Raw genomic sequence first — 24,913 nt, 5'->3', positions numbered from 1 at the left:
TAAGCTCTTAAGGCATTTCAGTCCTGAAGTTAGCAGCGTTTCGCTCTAGTGTAGCAGTGGGCTCATCAGTTGGACTGCTACACCTTTCCAAGACACTGGCGGTTAGTGCGCCGTTGAGACACATCTGCAACCCTCCCTTTTAGGACATTGCAGTGAATATGTGCCTCCACTTATATAGATGCCTGCCTTTGGCCTTTGGTGTGGTAGGTATTTCGCTGTCTCAAAGTAGATTACTTTCTTGATAGTGGATTCTTCTGAGTATTTCTTGCTTGACTACATTGTCGTTTTGCAATTATATTTCTCACCTACTTGAAGTAGGAAACTGATTCTAATTTGTTTCCCTCCAATCAGAAGTTTGAAGTTTGAATCAGAAGTTTGTTCCCATTATAGAAGTACTCCAAACCAAACCAAACCAAACCAAACCAAACCCTATGGCACTACAGCCCTTGGAGGGCCTTGCTCTACCAAGCGACCGCTGCTCAGCCCAATGGGCTGCAGATTACGAGGTGTCGTGTGGTCAGCACGACGAATCCTCTCGGGCGTTATTCTTGGCTTTCTAGACCTGGGCCGCTATCTTACCGTCAGATAGCTCCTCAATTCTAATCACATAGGCTGAGTGGACCTCGAACCAGTCCTCAGGTCCAGGTAAAAATCCCTGACCTGGCCGGGAATCGAACCCGGGGCCTCCGGGTAAGAGGCAGGGACGCTACCCCTACACCACGGGGCCGGCTATAGAAGTACTCACTCTGGGTTTTTCTTCCCGTGGGCATGCACATATAATTGGGCGGCGAGCTGTCAGTGTGTGCGCTTCAACGAGAGCAAAGTTGTAGTTACATCACAGGTCGTAAAGGTCAATGAACGGTGAAAGTGCTCTTTTATTTCCAGTGAACAGAAATCGAGGTCATTTTAAATATTACTTACGTTGTAGGAAATTGGTTATTTATGTCTAGCTCCAAATAATTTTGTACTGTGCTCAATAAATAAAAAATTTCACTGTTATATTTTAAGAGGGATGTGCTCTGGAAGTACTCCTAATATATAAAGGAGTAAAGCTCATAAGCTGTGGCTTCTTGTTGCCTGAGTTTAAATGACCTGATCAACTCATCAACAATCTAATCATGTTTACCAGGAATAATATTAGTTTCATTGTTGGAGATTATTTATTTGAAGTCATACTCTTTATCTACTTGTTACTGCGCTTACAGTGTTGTTGTACTTGCATAGCAAATATCTGTCTCTTCACTGGCGATCAGACTAACTTTCCGATTGAACCTCAGGATCATGTTTATGTATTCACGAAGACGCACACTAGTACACTCATTTATTTACAACTATCTACACATTACACATAAGTAAACCACCATTTTTAACAACTGCTTATCACGAAGAATCATAAGACTGATATCTTGAAACAGCTGACTGCTACTGTAAGCATGTCGGCACAAGCACAACACGAGTTCACAAAAACAACTCATGTTAAACAATTACTCCACTCCACCACAAAGACCGCCTTCTTATATATGTGCCTGGCCAGGCTTCTAGAAGAATATGCCACAACCTATCTTTTCGTGAACTCTAGAGTGTTCAATAGCATAGTTACAATGCAAGTAAAGTGCGGCCAGTATCCAGTATTCGGGAGATAGTAGGTTCGAACCCCACTGTCGGCAGCCCTGAAGATGGTTTTCCGTGGTTTCCCATTTTCACACCAGGCAAATGCTGGGGCTGTACCTTAATTAAGGCCACGGCCGCTTCCTTCCCACTCCTAGCCCTTCCCTGTCCCATCGTCGCCGTAAGACCTATCTGTGTCGGTGCGACGTAAAGCAATTATCACACACACAATGCAAGTAAGGCTCTACATAGTTCTCGTCGTACATTCTGGATATTACGGTGTATTCTACAATATTGTAGTGGACTATACATCATATATACAGGTAATACTAAATGATATGCTATTAATTACGGATTCTTAACACTAACTAAACTCATATTAATATATGTACAGCACAGGTTTCATGAAATAAACTCACAAATAATACTATCGTAAATACTAATAATAATACGAAATGGATGTAAACACTTCTCATAGCCATACCTCACAAGTCACTACCACAATAATAATAATAATAATAATAATAATAATAATAATAATAATAATAATAATAATAATAATAATAATAATAATTCGAGCTCGATACTTGCATCATTTGCCCATGGGTTAAAGAATACGGTTTCAAGTTATATCAGTCTATTACACTTGCGTCAATGTTTCTCTCCAGAAGTAGAGTATTCATTATTCTTTATTATTATTTTTCTCAAGATCACAGTAAACAAATACCCAATCGATCCATTGAATAAGGAAAATAACATCGTTCATCTTAAGCCACACACACAAACTACTACTAACTTTAAAACAAACAGACATAGTTAATATACATAAAAGAAAAAAAAGGACACCACAGTTTATAAACAAAAAAAAAAAGAAAACAAAAAGAAAAGACCACCACATAATAACCTACCGTCTGGCCAAGTCATCACCCCTGGTGAGAAGAAGGCCACCCTCCCAGTGATGACTCGACCGGCCCTTCCCGTGGAGACCTCCTGAAGGCCCCAAGATCTAACCAGATGACAATTTTTCCTTCTCACCATTCCACTCCTAATCGTACTCCTTGGACATGCCGTGAAGTCCGTCGGATAGTCCGGATATGTGACCCCCTCAGATAGGGCCACCCCAGAAGTAGAGTAATTTTTTAAATTTTATTTTACATTGTTGAACTCGCTGACGGGGAATCGAGCGCCTGTCCTTCCAGGTGAACTGAACACATCCTTACTGCGTCAGCTGCTTGCCCCTATAACAATTAGTAGCTCCGAACATCATATTTATATACCACATATTGATATAAATATGTAGGTCTAGTTTTGTAATGGTGTCTGTCTATTTGACTAAATGGTCACCATCGAGGTCTTTGGCTCAGAGGGTGCCGGAATCCATTCCAAGCGGGTTGGCGCTTGGCTAATTCCTGTGACATGGAGACTGGATATTTGTGTTTATCTCGACACGTTTCTCCACACACATACACACCACTCTTCCAGCCACCACGGACACGTGTGATAGTGAATACGTCCTTCCACTGGGAAGGGCACCTGGCCGTAAAAAGGAACTAAATCCACATACGCGACACTGTACGCAACCGAGACCCCCGAAAAGTATGGGAAAAGTAGCAGAAGAAGAGGAAGAATACGGCGAAGAATGTCTAGAATGCTGTAATTTATACTATGATGAAGACTACCTCTGATATTGATGAGCCGGATTTATAAGGAGAAATATGACCATTGGTCGTGACAGGAAGGGCCAGGGGGGCAAAGAAATCATTTTAGCTGCCTACTAGGAATTATTAAAAAGTAACAAAAGCTGTTGTATTATTACGTAACCTTTTCCTTTAATTTCCTTAATTATAAAAAAGAATACTTCTCGGAAGTAGGCACAAAATGTCATTCGTCGTGGCTAACAGATTCGTACAGCACCACCAGCAAATTGTGGAGACTCGCGCAGCAGCGTGTGGCAAGTGCTGTGAGGAACGGCAGCAGGAGTATATTTTTGCTAAGGTCATGGACACTGACCATAAATGATTACCAGGTTAATTTCTGGGGGCAAAGGCGGCTGGGCGTAGAGCTAACCACTCTACCCCACCAAGTGCCGAGGTTACGGATAGCGAAAGCTTTACCTTCCACCCCTCCAGGGGCCTTCATGGCCTGTACGGAGATGAATTTGGTTTTTGCTTTTGCATGGACACTGAGGTATTCTTTACCATCGGGCGAGTTGGCCGTGTGGTTAGGGGCGCACAGCCGTGAGCTTGCATCCAGGAGATAGTGAGTTCGAAGTCCTAAATATGTTTTTCCGTGGTTTCCCATTTTCACACCAGGCAAATGCTGGGGCTGTACTTAAGTAAGGCCACGGTCGCTTCCTTCCCATTCCTAGCCCTTTGCTGTTCCATCGTCGCTATAAGACCTATCTGTGTCGGTGCGACGTAAAACAAATTGTAAAAAATATTTATTTTTTATTTTTGAAAAATGCAGTTATAAGGGCTTAAGTGAAACTCTGTATTAACTCACATTAGCGCTCATAGTGGTGCTTAAGTGAAACAACGCGTTGACTCACATTAGCGCTCTTAGTGGTGCGTAAGTGAAGCAATACGTTGACTTATATTAGCGCTCGCAGTGGTAGAAAATGACAGACTGCTAATCTAATCGACCGTATAACGGCGATTTAGAAAAGGTTTGTAATTTTTAGGAATAAATAAATAATATATTCTCATACTTTATTATATTTTATTTAGCTAAAATTCGTAGCTCATATCAGTAGGGTGTTTTCAACATTGAGTTGCGTGCCTAAAGGGTTAGAACTGTGGACTTTTGTTGTCTATGCATGTTTGTGCTCCCGCTTCTAATTTCCGGTCGCTGCCACTGAATCTAAATGGTATAGAGGCGGAAGTAGTGTCGGAAATGTCGTGGTCGTAGTCTAGGCTCGAACCAGCTAACGTCACTTTCTTAACATCCTCATGATAAGTGTCCCAATGCACTGGTTAGGGTGTTTTGTAGATCCCATTTCGGAAATATCACCCATGGAGACCTCCTTTTGAGCTCTGTAACTTCCTTGACTGGGCACACGTGTCGGCATTCCACGCGGGTAGTGGAGGTGGACTCCATGGAGAGTAATCAGCTGACCGCCGAGTGTCACATTACCACTGACCTTGGCTCGTGGTCGACCACGGAGAGTCTGACGTCACGAGGAACCGTGCGAAGGGTCATACTACTGTATAGTAATACCCTCCCCCCTCCCCACTGCTGCCCACCCAAAAAACGAACAAGGCAGAACTAACATTGTTGCCAACTTGAGTAGTTTAGTTATTAAAAGTATTATAAACCTTTATATTTTCTTACATATAGAAATGCGAGTAAAAAGACTGGAATCACAAGTGTTTTTTACGGATGGTATTATATTTTGAAAAATGAAAATCCTCAGCCAGTTTTCCAGTCATTCGACCGGCTCAGGAATGGAGTGATTGAAGCCTCATCTAGCGGCGAGGATAGGGATTGTGCCGGCTGCCGAAGCCTGCCGCACTCCTCTGGAATGATTAATGACTGACAGATGAAATGAAATATTATTGGAGAGTGTCGCTGGAATGAAAGGTGACAGGGAAACCCGGAGTACCCGGAGAAAACCTGTCCCGCCTCCACTTTGTCCAGCACAAATTTCATATTGAGTGACCGGGATTTGAACCACGGAACCCAGCGGCGAGAGGCCGACGCACTACCGCCTGAAGCATGGAGGCTGTGATATTATACTGTATGAGCAATAAATAAATTGTAGGATTTCGAGCAACTGGAGAAAAGACCTCGATAATGTTGTGAGATGGAAAACGGGCAATGGTATGATGGTAAATGAGGTAAAAAGTCAGGTTGTAAATTTCACCAAGAGGAAATATTTTCTCAGTTTTAATTACCGTGTTGTTGGAGAGAAAGTAACTCATGGAAATCACTTTAAGTACCTTGGTGTTAGTTAAAGGAAAAATCTTCATTGGGGTAATCACATAAACGGGGTTGTAAATGGGGTTTATATATTTTTTCATACAGTTATGAGGGTGTGTAGGGGGTGTAGTAATGATGTAAATGTGAGGGCATAAAGGCCACTGATAGGACCCCAATTAGAGTATGGTTTCCAGTGTATAGGACCCTGACTATGATTACTTGAATCAGGAAAATATCCGGAGGAAAGCAGCGCGTTTTGTTCTGAGTGATTTCCGACAAAAGAGTAGCGTTATGGAAATGTTGCAAAGTTTGGACTGGGAAGATCAGGGAGGAAGGAGACGAGCTTCTTGAATGAGTTTTTTTAACGTAGACTTACGTTGCTCGACGACGGGTAAGTGGAAAGGAAACTTTTAAGACGCTTTTAATGTTTGGGTTGAACGCGTATATCGCCCAGAGTATTTAAATTATAATAAGTGATGCCAAGTTAGCGGATTTTCCGCTAAATTTGGCGGAATCGCAAGACTGTCGGTAGAGAAATATATCATTTAGCGGACAGCGGATTTTTTGGCGGAATTCTAGATTTATTATAGCGAAATTTAGTGTTTTATCCATTTTACGTTTTTTTTTTTAAATTGGTCCTCTATTCTGTCTCCGAGGTATTCCGTATTTCTTGTCAGGAGCTAGCAGTCACATGAGGAAATCATGCTATTTGGATTTGATGTTATAAGATCGTGGTATCATCAATTTGTAATGCGTGGAGAAAGGTTACTTATCTCTTAGTTGACGAATGACGACAGATAATGAAACTGTGAGAGTTACCGAGCTCGATAGCTGCAGTCGCTTAAGTGCGGCCAGTATCCAGTATTCGGGAGATAGTGGGTTCGAACGCCACTGTCGGCAGCCCTGAAGATGGTTTTCCGTGGTTTCCCATTTTCACATCAGGCAAATGCTGGGGCTGTACCTTAATTAAGGCCACGGACGCTTCCTTCCCAGTTCTAGCCATTTCCTCTCCCATCGTCGCCATAAGACCTGTCTGTGTCAGTGCGACGTAAAGCCAATAGCAACAAAAACAACAACAACGAATGAGAGAGTATGGTATGAAGGGAGACCGTTTAATGAATTGGCCTGTTCTGTGTGTGGCCCTTGAGGTAGGGGATTCACCTAGTTTGCACCTGGCAGTAAAACACGTCCAAGTTTTAGCTCGCCGGCTCGCAGGCAGGGGGCTAATCCCAGTGGAACTCACAGATCAGGTGAGTACAGACATTTACTTGTATTATTATTATTATTATTATTATTATTATTATTATTATTATTATTATTATTATTTAAGATCGGATTTCTTGGCGGAATTGTAGGGGATTTTTAGTAGTATTTAGCGGATCTTGACAATATAAGTTGGAAACACTGATTATAATCATGTTTAATGTCTCAATTGACAGATAAAATAGGAGGCCACCTGTTGCAAAAATAAAATGAAAGCCTGAAACGTTGTTTTCATGAAATAGCGCTTCAAAGTAAGGCAAAATGTGTGCTAAATATGTGACGTCACACGCATACTGTTACAAGATGGCGCTGTGTTGATTCGCGCGCTCAGTTGGAGGTTAGTAGAAGTTGTGAATACATCATGGTCAGTTGTATAGAACAACAAATTTAATAACGGAAAAGAAATATTTGCCTCACACGCATACTCTGAAATAAAATTGCGCTGTGTTGACTCGCGCTCTCAGTTGGAGGTTGATTTTGTCATACATCACTTTAATTTGAATGTTGTGCCGATCAGTTATCCCAGCACATTGGACAATTTATTTACTCGTAATATTACTCCTGCATTCTTAAGGCGACACTCCGCAGATAAAACTAATTTTTTACCTAATGCATGGATTTTCACGAAACTTTGTGGGAATGTCAGCTACATAAAAGTAGAGATATCGCGAACATTTCTTTCATATACAATCGATAGTTTTTCCAAAATAAAATTTTCTCTTGAAAGTTTTAATTCCATTTTTTCATGAAATTTAATGTCCGACTCGTTGGCTGAATGGTCAGCGTAATGGCCTTCAGTTCATAGGGTCCCGAGTTCGATTCCCGGCCGGGTCGGGGATTTTAACCTTACTGTAATTAGTTGATTCCAATGGCCTGGGGGCTGGGTATTTGTGCTGTTCCCAACATCCCTGCAACTCACACACCACGCATAACACTATCCTCCACCACAACAACACGCAGTTACCTACGCACGGCAGATGCCGCCCACCCTCATCGGAGGGTCTGCCTTACATGGGCTGCACTCGGCTAGAAATAGCCACACGAAATTATTATTATGAGATTTAATTAACATATTACTGTAAATTCGTAATTAGGTAGATAATACTTCTTTTAAAAGAAGTATCGATTTTTCTGTACATAAATTTATATAAGGAGTTATATCGTACTCAAGTTTGTGTAATTTTTACGTTATAAAATTTTGGACTTCAAAATCCTTACTACTTGAAAAAATACTGCAATCAAACATTCCATACACATATTTCTTAATATCTGCTAGGGGCTTTACGTCGCACCGACACAGATAGGTCTTATGGCGACGACGGGATAGGAAAGGCCTAGGAGTTGGAAGGAAGCGGCCGTGGCCTTAATTAAGGTACAGCCCCAGCATTTGCCTGGTGTGAAAATGGGAAACCACGGAAAACCATCTTCAGGGCTGCCGATAGTGGGATTCGAACCTACTATCTCCCGGATATTTCTTAATATAGCTGTGATACATATACCATACAAATTTTGTTACATTTAGCAGAATATTATGGGAGAAAATGGGATTTAAATGTAAAATTACAATTGGAAGCATTATTACAGTGTAATTTTTTTTGAATTGAGCGGAATAACTTCGTGACAAGAAAAAAGAAACTCATTCCTTTCAATTTCAGTCATAAGAAATCATCAAAATGACGAAAGTATCGATTTTTATCTCTGGAGTTTCGCCTTAAATCTTGTATTTTATTTCTCATATCTCAGGACCATACTACATCGAGTTATTACCCCACATTCCAAGTGTACCACGTTCTATTGAATCAAATGTATTGTCGACATAACATTTGTCTTTTGTTTTTAATATATCTAGGAGACCCTGCGGCTGTTACCATGGTGACAGCCTACCACCAGTTTTTGCTACTTTTTTTTTTCAGTTTGTTTTACGTCGCAGCGACACAGATAGGCCTTATGGCGGCGATGGGATATGAAAGGACTAGGAGTGGGAAGGAAGTGACCGTAATTAAGGTTCAGCCCCAGCATATGTCTGGTGCGAAAATGGGAAACCACGGATATCATCTTCAGGGCTGCCGACAGTGGGACTCGATCCCACTATCTTCCGGATACAAGATCACAGCTGCGCGCCCCTATCCGTACAGCCAGCTCGCCCGGTGCTGCTATTTGTTTAACGTCGCACTATCTCATCGAAGGCTTTCGATGACGGAAATATGGGAAAGGTTTTCGATTCGGAAGGTAACGGCCGTCGCCTTAATAAAGGTACTTCCCAAGCATGTTCATGGTGTGAAATTAGGAAACCACGGAAGTCCATTTTCAGGGCTGCCGACGATGGGATTCGAATCGACTATCTCCCGAATACAAGCTCATAGCTGCGCGACCCTAAACGCACAGCCAACTCCCTCGGTAAAGAGTAGTGTTTCGAAAAATCTTGCAAGGCTTGGGCTGGAAAGACGTGGGACCAAGAAGACAAGCTGATCGACTAACGAGAATGTTCCGAGCTGTCAGGGGAGAGATTCTGTGGAATGACATTAGTAGAGGAATAATCTTGAGTGGAGTTTTTAAACGTATGGAGGATAATAATATGAAAATAACAGATTCCCATAAGTTGACATTGTTACCTGTGTTCCACTACATTATGTGGTTTTGAGACGCGATGCAATGACCACCCCCACAGACAATGCCCCGTCTGCATAGCACCTGAGCTTCTTATCGCCACGAGAAGTGTTTACAGTGGCGCTTATAAGGGATCTCCTCCACCTACCTCGGCATTAACCTGTAATAATACACCTGTGAGATAGCCGGCCAACAGCGGCGTGTACAGGTGCCCTCATGAGCGTGTGCAACAAATAGTAGTTGACCAGAACAGAAGCAAACGTTAAGGACAGCAGAATTATAGAGAGAGAATTTTTAGTAGTATCTTAATCACATGAGCTGATAGAGCACAGCATAATAATGTAAAAATTACTGTAGAAATATTTTCTCCTTCTTTCATCGTCTTTAGGAGCAAATATTCATTATTATTATTATTATTATTATTATTATTATTATTATTATATATAATTCGCTGGGGCCATCAAGGACCACGTTAAGTCTTGTTGCATTTGACACTGAACTTGGCCTTCTTTAGAGCCCAAATTTCCCTCATTCTTTGTGAGTGGGCCTGCTTACGCTCCTCTGGCCAAGGGGCACCGTGTCTTCTCTTCGGTTGCTCGTCTCGGTTTAGCCCGTTCGTCAATATTTTCTTGCGGAAGAGATCTCTGTTAAGGGCGTCTTCAGCTGAGATATGTAGTATTTGCAGGTCTTCTTTGGTATTTCTAAACCAGCGAATTGTGGTTTTGGGGTTTGAATCAAAAAGTGAAAGATTTCTTTAGTTAACTTTCTTCCGTCCATTCTTTTCAGATGACCGTAAAATCGTGCCCGTCTTTTTCTGATTGTGTCGGTAATTTTCTCTATTTTGCTGTAGACTTCCTTGTTGGATCTCTTTTGATGGATTCCATTTCTGTACTTTGATCCAAAGATTCCTCTCACAATTTTGCGTTCTCTTTTCTCCAGTTCTTCAAGGAGTCCTTTGTTGGCATTTAGAGACAGGGTTTCGGCTGCATATAGAACTACTGGCTTCAGAACTGTTTCATAGTGACGTATCTTGGTGTTTTGGGAAAGGCATTCTTTGTTGTAGATTGTGCGGGATGTTTGGTAGGGTATTTCCAGTTTGCGTACTCGCTCCTGAAGTGCTTCTTTGTCCAGTCCATTTTTCATGATGATGATGATTATTATTATTATTATATAGTATTCTGCCTAGTGGCAGGTCCATGTCTTGTACGGAGAATGTCTGACGCCATTGTTTCCTGTTTTCAGCTTCTTCCTTCAATCTGCCGTATCTCCTCCCTTCTTTCATGTCATCCAGATCTTGAATTATTCTTCTTCCTCGTCCTGCAGTTCCTTTCATCTTCCCTTCGATGACGTCGTGTATGAGCCCCTCGTGTCTAAGCATGTGTCCGTTCTGGTTGGCCTTCCTCTGGAAAATAGCATTCAGAATAGTTTGCTTCTCTCCTACTCTTCCAAGTTCATCGTCGTTTGCCACCCGATCTGTCCGCTTGCACTCCATTCTCCTCCAACACCACATTTCGAAACTTTCTAGGTATTTCTTCTCACTCTTTCTCATGGTCCACGTTTCTGGTCTAGATGTAGCACTTGACGAGTTTCTTCCTTAGTTCCAAGTTCGACTTGCTGGTCAACAGAATCCTTTTCTTGTTGAATGCGACTTTGGCCATGGCGATTCAAGTTCGAATTTCATTTGTGCAGTGAGCATCCTTTGGCAGCAAGTAGAACCGCTTCACATTCTCTAGTTCTCGATTGTCAACAGTTATTCTCAAAGGTTTCTCTCGTTTTGATATCCTTATATTCAGTATGTGGGAAGTAATTTACTCATCCCACATAAGTCAAAAATGTGAGTTTTCAGGAGAAGGATTTTTTAACACAATACAAAGTCACTGATTGTTTAGTTTATTTTCCGGGTTGAACCGTGTTGTTTTCTGTACATTAAGTACAGTTTGCCGACGTTTCGAATACATTGTAGTATTCTTTGTCAAGACGACTGAAATACCCCTATTCGATCCGCTGCCTGAGAGACCACCTCGGATCGAGGAGGGGTATTTCAGTCACCTTGACAAAGAATACTGCGATGTATTCGAAACGTCGGCAAACTTTACGTAATGTACAGAAAACAACAACACGGTTCAACCCGGAAATAATTCTACACACCGTGGTAGCTTCATTTCTAAGAAACAAAATCACTTATTGTTACCAAATGTTATTAAAGCATTCTTTCTTACATGAAACAGCTTTTTACAAAATGGTTTGGGTTTGATTTTGTGTAATTTCAAAAATTAATTACCTGCTTTGGATCGTGAGTGAAAGTGATATGGCCTGTAATGCCCAGGCATTGTTTTCTTATGTGGACCAGTCAAAACTGACATTGATGTATTGTGAGTAAAATTTAAAATTCTCTTAAATAAAGGCAGCAGCGTAAATTCACTACCAATAATGCATTTACAAAATAATAATAATAATAATAATAATAATAATAATAATAATAATAATAATAATAATAATAATAATAATAATAATAATACTATAATAAAACAGTAACGAAATTCAAATATCTGGGGGAAATAATTCAAGAAAATGGTTTAGACAAATCTGCAGCATAAGAAAGGGTACACAAGATGGAAAGAGCATATGGTATCACAAACAATTTTTATAACAAAAAAGTGTCTATCAAAAAATCTTAAAATAAGGCACTACACTACAGTGGTGAGATCGGAATGCCTATATGCAAGTGAATGCTTGGTACTAAACTATAGATTAGATAAACTGGAGATACTAGAAAGAAGAATTGTGAGAAAAATCTTAGGTCCTGTGAACACAACAGAAGTATGTAAAGTAAAATCTAATGATGAAATATACAGGAACATAGAGAACATAACGGAAACCATAAGAAAAAGCAGTTTGCAATTTTTTGGACATATTTACAGAATGGATGATTCCAGATTAATAAAGAGGATTTTCTAGTACCTTTGGGACAAAAAGGCTACAACTGGCTGGATTCAAGAAGTAAAGAAAGATTTAGAAAGAAATAATATAAGAGAAGAAGAAATTATGGACAGAGAAATTTTTAGAAACAAGGTAGTGAGTATGGAAGGATTCCAAGGAAGGTTAAACAAGAAGACTTGTGCGAAGGGGTCCGAGGACAGAAAGAAACGGCATAGTGAAAGGATGAAAGAATATTGGAAGGAGCGGAAGAAAGAACAACAAAGTATGAAGAATTGAATTGAAACAGGCACGTGGTCCTTAGCAGACCTGATCGAAAATAATAATAACAATAATAATAATAATAATAATAATAATAATAATAATAATAATAATAAAAATAATGGTGTAGGTCTTTCGAGTTGACGCCGTATAGGCGACCTGCACGTCTGTGAGGATGGGGCCCTACCTATGATGATTTCTAATGTTTAAGACAACACACACACCCCGCCCCAGAGCCATCGGAATTAACCAGTTAAGGTTAAAATACACGACCCTCTCGGGAATCGAACCTGAGACCCCATGGACCAAAGGCCAGCATTATGCTTACCATTTAACCATCGAGCTGGACATGTATAATGGTGTCCATATCCACAATATCAACAGAAAAAACAGTATACACATGACAAACTGACTTATCTGTTTGAAGCTAATTTTATTGACGACAGCCTGACTATAAATAACATAACTCACTGTTCGTACTGGGGTCAGTTTTGTTTTCTTATCTGGAAGTAAAATTTGGCTATATCTTGTCTTGTTAGTGTCAAAAAATGGAGAGCATTGGACTTAGTAGATTTCCGCAAAATATTAAACAATGGGAAAATGACGAAATGTGTGATTTGTTATTTCTTTCAAATGTTATGCTTTTTCATTCCGAAAGTAATACATTGAAAATGAAAATCCACAGCCTGTTTCCAGTCATTCAACGGGGCCAGGTATGGAATGAATGAAGCCTCATCTAGCGGCGGGGATAGGAATTGTGCCTGCTGCCGAAGCCTGTTTCACTCCTCTGAGACAATGATTAATGAATGACAGATGAAATGAAATGATACTGGAGAGAGTTGATGGAATGAAATATGACAGGAAAAACCGTAGTACCCGGAGAAAAGCTGACCTGGTTCCGCTTTGTCCAGCACAAATTTCACATGGAGTGACCGGGATTTGAACCACGGAACCCAGCGGTGAGATGCCGGCACGCTGCCGCCTGAGCCACGGAGGCTCAAAGTAATGCGTTATTATCAGAAAAATATTTTTAAAATATTCCCGGGCAGGTCAGGGATTGTTACCTGGACCCGAGGGCTGGTCCGAGGTCCACTCAGCCTACATGATTAGAATTGAGGAGCTATCTGACGGTGAGGTATCGGCCCCGGCCTAGAAAGCCAAGAATAACGGCCGAGAGGATTCGTCGTGTTGACCACACGGCACCTCGTAATCTGCAGGCCTTCGGGCTGAGTAGCGGTCGCTATAAGGGCTGTAGTGCCATGGGGTTTGGTTTTGGGTTTTGGAAAATATTAAGAGTTTTGAATTTTTTACGTACCGGCATATGCAAAACTGTACGATTACTGTAGCTATTCTAAAACTTCAGAAGCAAATGTCAATTTCATTCCTAATTTCCACTCGGCTATCATCAAAACGCTGGTTGAGTTTACCTATCTCACCCCTAACTTCCTCTTTAAGTTCGGTGCAAATAGTGTATGTCTCCTGAACTACGTTCTTCAATCCCGCCTTCAACTCATCACTAGACTCTTTACACCTAGCCTGGGTATCCTCGATACTACTCTGTAACTCCTCAATCTTACCATCCAAACTTTCATTATGAGCCTTCATGTCCTCTCTCAAATTCTCATTCTGGACTTACGTGTCCTCCATCTTACTATTCAAACTATCTATCTTACTATCCAAGTTCTCATTCTGGACTTTCATATTGCTACTCATTTCTTCCATCCTCTGCATTAGCAGATCCAACATCGCCTGACACTCCATGTCACAATACCACAAAGAATACAATCATGAGTACGCTGGCTGTCGATGCAACCAGAATACTCCAAACTACTAAGGAAAGAATTCACTATCTACTGCGTTTTCACATACAAACGCTATTACAATTTAATACCGAAACTGACAACATTCCAACAGTTGTCTTATAAAAATTTTGTTTAGGTGGCTGGTATCACAAATTGTTTAATAAAAAGAAAATCTGAAGTTAATAAGTTACTCTGGATAAATATCCCAAATAGTTTCGCTTCCGTAAATTAAGTGAATAACGAACATGTTAACACATAAACTTTGAATGTAATTCAGCATTACCACTTCCAAAATTTATATTGGCAACATGACATAAGCTTCAATAAAGCTTTAAGTACTGGTTTCCTAAAATGCATTGTGACTGTTATTATTATTATTATCTACCAAGTAGTTACGCTCCTCGTTAAACGTGTTAATATCTAGCACTCTCATTGGGCATAATTCGTTTAACTGTGGCTCAGCCATAGTTCTCACCCGCGTGTATTATTTATAATGTAGCTTAGGCCTCAACATCATTTTATATTTTCTAATATTTATTTTCAATAGATAATTTCATTATCGTTATCGTGGCATCGTATCGTTATCGTGACTTTGGGCTCCTCATCGTTATCGTGACATTAAGGCCCCACGTTGGGCGCCACTTCTTACTGAACCCTTGAACTTACCATTCCATCGTTGGTCGGCCACGGCTGCTACAGTAGAACAATTTAGAACTCTTACATCATAGGTCGTTGCGGGAATAAATTCGGTCACGATCTTAACCAAACGATGGGGTTCAGAAGAAAGCCTAACTACTTGAAATGAGGAGCAAAAATGTGCTTACTAACTTTTATTAAACTGAAATAGCACGATAACATAATTGATTTGATATGCATTCTTGCAGAAAAAAATATAAATTATTGGTTTTGAATGTTTCAAACACAGTCACATTACATAACGCCAATTTGTTTCTTACAATGCCGAAGATTTGCTTCAGAGAAGCTAATATGTTAGTGGACAGCGAAACTGAAAAACTGAAAAAGGGGAAGACCTGAAAACCGGGCACCTATTATTCCAAACGAGAACTGAGAGTTAATCCACACGATCCGTGGAAAATCTGACTTTCAACAAGTAGAACGCCTGATTTCCTCTCAATTAAGGTTATCCACCAGTCAAATACCCTTCACGGATACGGAACATCCGCCGAATGGACCCTTAATCGAACCAAACTGACTATCAGTTGCTTTGGATAGGTTGCGAAATATTATGGGAAAGCATGGTGTTCACTACAAGTTAACAGCATCATTCACTATTGAAATAAAATCCCACCATGTATTTGTCATTCATGACACCCTTAAGTGATAAGATAATCCCGATGCTAACTGTGCATCACCCCAAACAGCTGTTCGGAAGGAACCAACAACAACAGGATCCGGGAGGATCTTACGTTAGATCGTTCTAAAGGAACAAAACTGCGAAATGCAGGAAACAATTACTAATCATGCATTTAGAAGAAATGCCAAACACTGAAGTTAATAAAAAAGTGAAAAGTCACTTGAAAATATTATTATTGAACCGATTTTCAGGTTAGAGATGGGTTTGTTATGCCTAATAAAATTACCAGTCCACGCTAAAATTTACTACAATTTTAAGGAATTCTTTCCCTTGAAAAACAATGCTACCAGTACAGATCTCTCTATTTACTGTCTGTCCCAACACACTACTATAAAGTGATTACTTACTTACGTTAACTATGAATAAGAATGAAAATACGACAAGATTAAAAATAAAATAAAATACTGGCTGACGAATCGAAACCGCATTCGCAACTCAAGTCTCACACTAATACACTGAGTGTCAATATGCACACTACCAAACGAGAACGGACGTCAAAACGAGAAAACAATAAAGTCCGTAAAAATAAATTAACATCTCGAAGTCAATAACGCTTAACACGCACGAAGAATTACAGTAAAAATATTAAATCTATATCGAGCCGATATCCAACACTTGGACAGCCCTCATTTGTCAACAGCAGTCCCGTTATCTCAAGGAGAGCTTCGCACAGACCCTCTACAATAAAGTCATATCGTACTGTACCTGCTGCCTTCCACCAGGTCGCTTCAAGAAACAAAACAAAAGAACATCTAAACTGAGACTTGAGTGTGTACAGCTACCATCCCAGACCTATCGTCGGGCTCACATTGAAATCTGTACACCCTAAACCTAATCATTATGTACATGATGCCTTCCAAATCCTATTGTCGGGCGTGACCTAGGACGTCTCATCATCAGTGACTCCAAGAATAACACGTGACGTCCTAAATCTATCGTCGGGCGTCAAAGTGGGTCGTACTGCGTCTCCCTTAACTTATCAGGCGAACTCGCAATTTCAAACAAACTCTGATATTCCACACTAGATTTGGTCAGACAAGTACCACACGACGGAACCAACGTCTCTATTATCAAATGAATACAAGTCGAAATACAGTAAGTGTCTACCTCTCGAAAATACAGTAAGTGTCTACCTCATTATAATATGTGAATTCAAAAATAAATAGACGTGACGAACGATTCTCCACCTCGAACACAATCTCAGCCTGTGCACTGAAGTGTTAGGAAAGCAAAAGAAAATTCCCAACACACGTTTACCCTTTTAGTGGATGCCTTCAAAATAATAATCATCACCACCGCATTCGAAATTCTCAAATCGCCTATCATCAATTCCAACCATCTTATCAATGACTTATCCAGTGAACAAATTCAATATAACCCAACCGTGTGTCTAAAATGCTCGTTAATCCTTGAGGCCGCTCATTATCTTATCAAAAATCACTGGATGTTTGCTACCCAGACTTTAACATTTTACTAGAGTCGTTTTCACTTGGAATCGTTCTATAAATTTACAAGGCTTCACACCATAGTCGTCTCAAATTCGGATTGATTGCGGAAAACCATACAGCCTGTCTTAACACAGCCTGTTTCCTAAATACTTCCTCTACAAAATACAGCTTATCTCAACACACTTTCTCATCGCTTTATTCCAGCGGTATTACTTCTCTCTCATCTCCACGTACATATAAATCCATCGCTCTCAATCCCTTTTCCTTCACGACCCTTTTTCATACTTCGATCCCCTGGTGAAAACGACAACCATTATCAAACACATCTCTTACTTTATTATGATTTCGCTTTCGAACCTCAAGAGTCCAAGAGCACACGTCGACCTTTCGCAACACTGGTATACACGATGTCTCAAAATTTCCTTCCCATTAATAACTGTGACTCTAACAAATTTTATTGACATTATCTAAATATGCTTACGATCCTTGCAAAAATAACTGGTTAAATGCAATTTTACAGAGAAGAATTTCCTTATCCCGCGGTAAACATTATTATTATTATTATTCTTATTATTATTATTATTATTATTATTATTATCGACAAACATTTATGAATGCAACTGACACCTGAAATTACGATATTCGCCACGACAAATTTACACTTATAACGTTCACAAATCCGCACTTTGAATGATATCTCATCTCAACACAAAATTTTAAGCGTCACATTTTACCGTTCTTGACACGAATTTTACACACTGAAATTTTCACACGCTGACCAAAATTTACAACGCCTCTCGCCTGATAATTACGAATATCAACCCGACAAGCATCTGGAAAATTTGTTTAGGACAGACAGTAACTAACTAACTACAACATAATATAAATTAGACAGACCTGCACAATGGTGACATTCTCAGCATTTTGGTCACATCCTCACCAGCAACCTCGTACTTAGCCACTCATTTTTACAGATAACATTTTCATCTTCAAAATATCACTCATCCAAACACTACCCTTCACACACACGATATTAAAATTACCATATAAATAATGCACTTTCTCTGTAACTTGCACCACGAACTTCCCTCGTCCTGCAGTCGACTACAACTGTCTGATGCTTTCTCAGAGTGGTTTCTCTCTCCGTTGTTTCAATAAGAACAGGTGTTCAACCGATAAAGGGAGCAGAACTCCTCTGCGTAACTTCCCCCAGACCCTCTTCACTTACAAGAGTACATGAAATGATAAAATATAAAATCTGCTGTGTATATTATCCAGCCTACACCTTCCCAGTTCTTCTGCAAACGTTCAAAGCTTCTCCAATCACTTTCTCTCCTTAACCAAATATATGGACCTTAGCCACGAACATGTACTTAGATATTGGTCGGTCAATCTGGCGCGAATTTCTAATGACGACGGGCACAAGCTCCCGCGGCTCCAAGTTCCAGATCGACACTGAAAAATCTACGGTGGGGGGTTTCTTTTATAATTTCTGGAAGGACGCTATCCCCTCTATGAGGCTTGGTTGTGTAATTTGCCAATTTTGCTTCTAATAAACCGACTTTGATAAGACTTGTCCCAGGACTCCGGACAGACTTGCACTTATGTTAGGTGTTAAATTTATAATTTTCCTACACTCACAACAGGAGGAATAAATTGTTTCTGCCCGTGCGTTTCGCGCGTTTTCTTCTGCCCATGACCTTGGCACGTGTAGCTGGTTCGCTGATCTCACGCTAACATGCACTTGGGCTTAACTGCATTTAAAGTTTTCCCTGGTGTCACTAACTTCACAGAGGGTGTATGAATAATTTTGCTTAGTTATTTCTTCATTTACTATATTATCAAAATCCCTCGTTGTGCAGAATTCCACGACTTTAAAGAATTGTCGGGCACTCGAGTCCCACCGAGGTGTCCCGGCAATTCACGAGCTCGCCGTGAGGAAGAACCTTACCACGCGACATCGGGGCTCGTAGGAGCGCAAAAATGGCTGCCCTCAAACATACAGTAGTTTCTGAATACCAAATAAATATTTGAGAAAAATGAAAATTTTTCTCACCGTAGAATTATGGGTTCAGTATTATGAAATTAGAGTAGATTTTGCAAGTAGTCACATTTATGTTGATAATTGGGCTGCACTGAGAAATGATTGTAGAATACATTCTTGGTTCACGGTACTTATAAAGGTGTAATCTTCCCCCTTTGTTGTTCATAGTTTACATGGATCATTTTCTGAAATGTATTAAGTGGTAGGGTGATTATTTAATCACAGTCCAGATAATTGATTCCCTGACCAGCGACAAGTCATATTCTCAACACTGGATTCAGTTTGGTGGAAATATAGTAAGCAGTTTGTTGGCTACTATGTCGCAGACTATGCTGAAAGCCTGTACAGGTAGACCTCGTTATACGCGATAGATACGTTCCGCGGAATTGCCGCGGATACCGAATTCGCGTAAATCGAGAGTCATTTTACATGTAAAATATATGGTTAGGTTTCTGTTAACTCACATATTCAGTTTAAAACAGCAAAGATTATTAGTATTTTTACAAAAAATAACCATTATCATGTTTATGAAACGCATTTTAATGCAGACTTTATGCACTTAAAAGTTTAACACTGAAAAACACAATAATAAACTAAACTCTGCATACAAGTTCTTGGCCATAGCTTGAATAGGAGCTCCAGAGAGAGAGGCATGTGTTGTTCGTTGTGATGCTCAGTCCAATCCATTTTGGTCACTCTAGTCACACTTAAGTTAGTAGATGATTGAGCAGTTTTTCGAATTAATTCCGCATTGTCACGAATAGTTCTCACAGTGAACTCACTAAGTCCCAACGCATGATAAATGTCAACAATACGCTCACCTTTCTCACAGCGATCCAAAACTTCTAATTTTGTTTTTAACGAATGCGACTTGGGTACACACTTCTTTCCTTCGACGGACACACTTTCTTTCCTTTTACCCGGCATTTTAAATACGAAACCTGTCAAGTTGCTCTACTGACCGGAACTGACGATCCAAGTCTCGACAAATACGACAGAAGATGCGCGTAGAGATGAGCTTGCCCCGTTTAACCTTGGCGCGCGACGTAGTGTACGGTACAGAGTTTGGCACACATGTCTGCACGCGCCTTAAGGAATTACAGCTTCCCCATACTGTTAAAAGATGGCAGCACTAGACTTAAAACCAAAATCGCGTATATGTGAAAACGCGGATAACGAATCCGCGTATAACTGGGTTTACCTGTATTTAAAGCTGTCGCCGACGAGACAGATTCCGAACTAGACTTCTCTCTTACCGAGCTCGATAGCTTCAGTCGCTTAAGTGCGACCAGTATCCAGTAGTCGGGAGATAGTGGGTTCGAGCCCCACTGTCGGCAGCCCTGAAGATGGTTTTCCGTGGTTTCCCATTTTCACACCAGGCAAATGCCGGGGCTGTACCTTAATTAAGGCCACGGCCGCTTCCTTCCAATTCCTAGGCCTGCCTTTCCTATCCCATCGTCGCCATAAGACCTATCTGTGTCGGTGCGACATAAAGCAAATAGCAAAAAAAAAAAAATTATAAAAAAAAACTTCTCATAAATTATATCGAAGGAGTTGGATATTTACCAAACATTCCCCTTCGTGAATTATTCCATTCCCTAATTCCTTTTCCTATAAACGTGTATTTGCCCCAATTTGCCCACTTTGAATTCTAAGTTTATCTCAATATCATGATCTTTCCTCATTAAAAAAACACTCAAGCTTATTCGTCTACTAATGTCATACCGAACATACCGTTTCCATTGTTTAGTATGCTTCATCTTTGGCAGTCTTTGTTCGAAAGAAGTAGAAGAAAATAAGAACTGTTTTCAAAATAAGACGCAACAAAATTCTAGTTCTCTCTATAAAGGTTGAGACACTTTCTTATGTTCTGTCACGTATATCGATGACTCGGTGGAAACAAAAAGAATGTTGTCTCCACCGACTCAGGTGTAAAACAGCGGACTGTTCCTGGCTCCAATATCACGTCCATTGCCACATCCCTCACCTCACCTGCTACCACTACCGCATGTGATTATCCAATTTAAATCCCGCTACCTACAGCCAATTTCACTGATTCCAATTGGAACGGGGAGTGGATTGGCGAAGAGCGGACATAAAGGAACTAAAATGGAATTACGGTACTCAACTGACAGATGAAAGGGTAGAGTCATTCGACTTTATGTCGGTCTGTTTGTGAAAGGTGTATCTCCTATTGCGAAATAATGCAATCATAGCTGGCGTTTTTCTGTCACAGAGCCTGAAAGTAACTCAAGTCTAATGTGAGGTGTCCGTTGCTTAGGCTAAGTGTTAGCTACAGCCTGATTGATCAGGTTTTGGCTACCACGAATGAAATGTACTTTTGGACATAAATATGTCTTACGATTGGGGGTCATCCGAAAATTTGCGCAACGTAACGTGACGCAACAATGTGACGGAAGTGTGCCTATAGCAACCGTGCAGGCAGTGATGTAAGGTATGGATGGATGGTCAGTGTTACCTAGCAACCGTGCAGGTTATGTCTTATGGCTGGTTGACATCTGAAATTAGCAGCCGTTGATGAATGGCCAAGACCGTGAGACACATTTATGATTATTTGAATTTCGCAAAAGGAAAGAGCATTTCTTTTCTTCCCCTCTTCTATCCTCACGTTTTCTCTCCCTTTCACATACACAAACACGCACATAAACAGAATAGCAGACTCACCCTTCCATAGGCCGTTGACACTCCCCATGTAAAAGTTTAGACCACATTGCGATGAATGAAGTCCATCCTACGATCTTTCTGGCTGGCAAATTTATCTGCTACAAAAACGAAAGAGACGAGTATGTGGGCCAGTAGCGGGGTGGTAAAGGCACCGCACCGTAACACACTTTTCACTCAGTTGACCTGAAAGAAGCGTTCGGACAGCTAGCACAGGGAGGGTCTGTTTACTGCCTACCTAGCTGGACAGAGCAGAGTAGAGGTATGGTTGCCATGGAAACGTAGCGGACCCACTGCTGTTGTCATGGAGACGTTCCTGCTGCCCGCCTGGAGTTGCTTGCAGTTGCCAAACCTTTCACTTCTCAGTTCACTTTACGATAGAGTACAGCAGTCTGAACGAACACGAGAGCGAGGTGAAAGAAATGCGGGAATGTGACAGCACCGCGCAACGGTACTACAGTTGGTCCTCCCTCCTGTGTTAGCTGTCAGAACGCTTCTTTTATTATTATTATGACTGTAGGTAGTGTAAGAATTGCACCTGACGTGAGGTGAGCAAGCAAGTGCTGTCACCTGACGTTAGCCCTTGGTGGTGGAAGTTCTTCGGACTGTGCAGAGGTTTCCTGCACCACCGACTGCAACTCGCAAAAGCGCGTGCGCAGAACCTATCGCAATTCATAGTTTTGTCTCCAAATGCCCTTCCCATGACTGCCTTACCCTCTGCTCTCCGCTAGCAGTTTTGGTTCCACAAACTCGCAAGACCGCTCGCATGATCCCGGTATTGCCATTCTGCCAGGAAACATCACGTTCGTGAGAGGTGACAACAGCAGCGAGAAGTGCGCGCGCAAAATGAAAACATGGTATACAACATCGGAAACTTGTGGTTTCTTTATTGTTCTTTACTGTAAAATAAATGTCATGCATATTAACAATTTCGCGTGTGCACTTGCGAGTACGCGGATAGCCTGGAGCTGTCACTGAAGAAAGAAAGAAAGAAAGAAAGAAAGAAAGAAAGAAAGAAAGAAAGAAAGAAAGAAAGAAAGAAAGAAAGAAAGAAACGAATTGCATTTTTCTTTGGGAAGAGAAATCAAATATCATAGAAGTTAAATAAGGAAGGCCGAATAGGAAATATGAAAGTGAGGAGCCTGACATACTGTGTGTAAAGTACCGGGCGAGTTGGGCGTGCGGTTAGGAGCGCGCAGCTGTGAGCTTGCATCCTGGAGATAGTGGGTTGGAATCCCACTGTCGGCAGCCCTGAAGATGGTTTTCCGTGTTTTCCAATTTTCACACCAACAAATGCTGGGGCTGTACATTACTTAAGGCCACGGCCGCTTCCTTGTAACTCCTAGCCCTTCCCTATACCATCGTCGCCGTAAGACATTTCTGTGTCGGTGCGACGTAAAGCCACTAGCAGAAAAAAAGTGTATATAAAAAGGTGACAATGTCAGATGACTGGGAAGGCCAATATTGCACAAGAAAAGCTAAGCGATCGTTAGTAGGGCATATACTATTAGCGGCGTTTGGGAATTAATAATAATAATAATGTTATTTGTTTTACGTCCCACTAACTACTTTTTAAGGTCTTCGGAGACGCCGAGGTGCCGGAGTTTAGTCCCGCAGAAGTTCTTTTACGTGCCAGTAAATCTACCGACACGTGGCTGTCGTATTTGAGCACCTTCAAATACCACCGGACTGAGCCAGGATCGAACCTGCCAAGTTGGGGTTAGAAGGCCAGCGTCTTAACCGTCTGAGCCACTCAGCCCGGCCATTTGGGAATTAGAAGTGGGTGCGGGAGTCGCACAAAAATTTATGGCAAACAGAATGTACCCGGGTTTGAGGGATATAGCGGCGGGGGACGAGGGTTACATCAACACTGAGAAAAGAAAAAGAAAAAAAAAAAAAACTAGAAAATGGTAAATTTTTTATGCTTGCTGAGCGAATTTCGACAGAGAGGTAAAGGTTCAAAGTCTACCAACTTAAGGGCGGTGATAATAGGTTTTGAGATTTCGATTCAATACTATACAATACAATTTTCACCAAAGGAACAATAATTACACATACATTATAATTAACTAGAAGTACGGTGTGATTGTATGTATGTTCAGTGTTCAGCCCTAAGGCTGGTTGGATCCTCAACAGCTCCGCCATTAGCTGTCATAGATGGCCTAGGCAGCACTGAAGAAGCGTACTAGGGAAATAAGGAGTGAGGTAGTTTCCTGTTACTTTCCTCACCGATCCAGACACAATTAAAATCATTTAGCATTTAACCACGCAGTAACAAAGTAACAGACACTCAATAGAACTGCGCAGACACACTGAATGAGTGAGACTGGCAAACTGACCTATGCGCTCGGCAAGCGGGTGTATCATACCTCAGTGTCCATCATCAACCCCTGCTACCCTTCCTCACAGCACTTGCTACACACTGCAGCGCTGTACGATTCAGATAGTAGCGAGAACGACATTTTGTGCATATTTCCGCTAAGCATTTTCCTTAATAGGTGCTGCCTGGCCGAGGCGATAAAGGCGTGCTCGGTTCTCCCCGAAAGACGTGGGTTCGATTCTCCGTCAGGAAGTCGAAAAATTTAAGAAACGAGATTTCCACTTCCGGAGGTGCTCATGACCCTGAGGTTTACTCAGCCTACACCAAAATGAGTACCAGGTTAATTCCTTGGGGCAAAGGCGGCCGGGTGTAGAGCTAACCACTCTGCCTCATCAAGTGCCAGGTTACGGATAGTGGGAGCCTTTACCTTCCGCACCTCCATGGCCTGTTCGGAGATGACTTTGCTTTGCTATTTTCCTTAATAATTAAAGAAAGTAAAGAAAAGAAAAAGATGGTTTTTAGAATTTGCTTTCTCTTTTAAAAAATTATTATTATTATAATTCCTAGTAAGGTAAGGTAAGGGTTATTCTGCCCTAAGGCAGGTCCGAACCTCCGCAGAAGTGTTCCTGAGCCGGAGTTTACGTGCGG

This window comes from Anabrus simplex, chromosome 1, assembly GCF_040414725.1.
Source record: "Anabrus simplex isolate iqAnaSimp1 chromosome 1, ASM4041472v1, whole genome shotgun sequence".
NCBI lineage: Eukaryota > Metazoa > Arthropoda > Insecta > Orthoptera > Tettigoniidae > Anabrus > Anabrus simplex.
Note: the sequence above shows the minus strand (reverse complement) of the source record.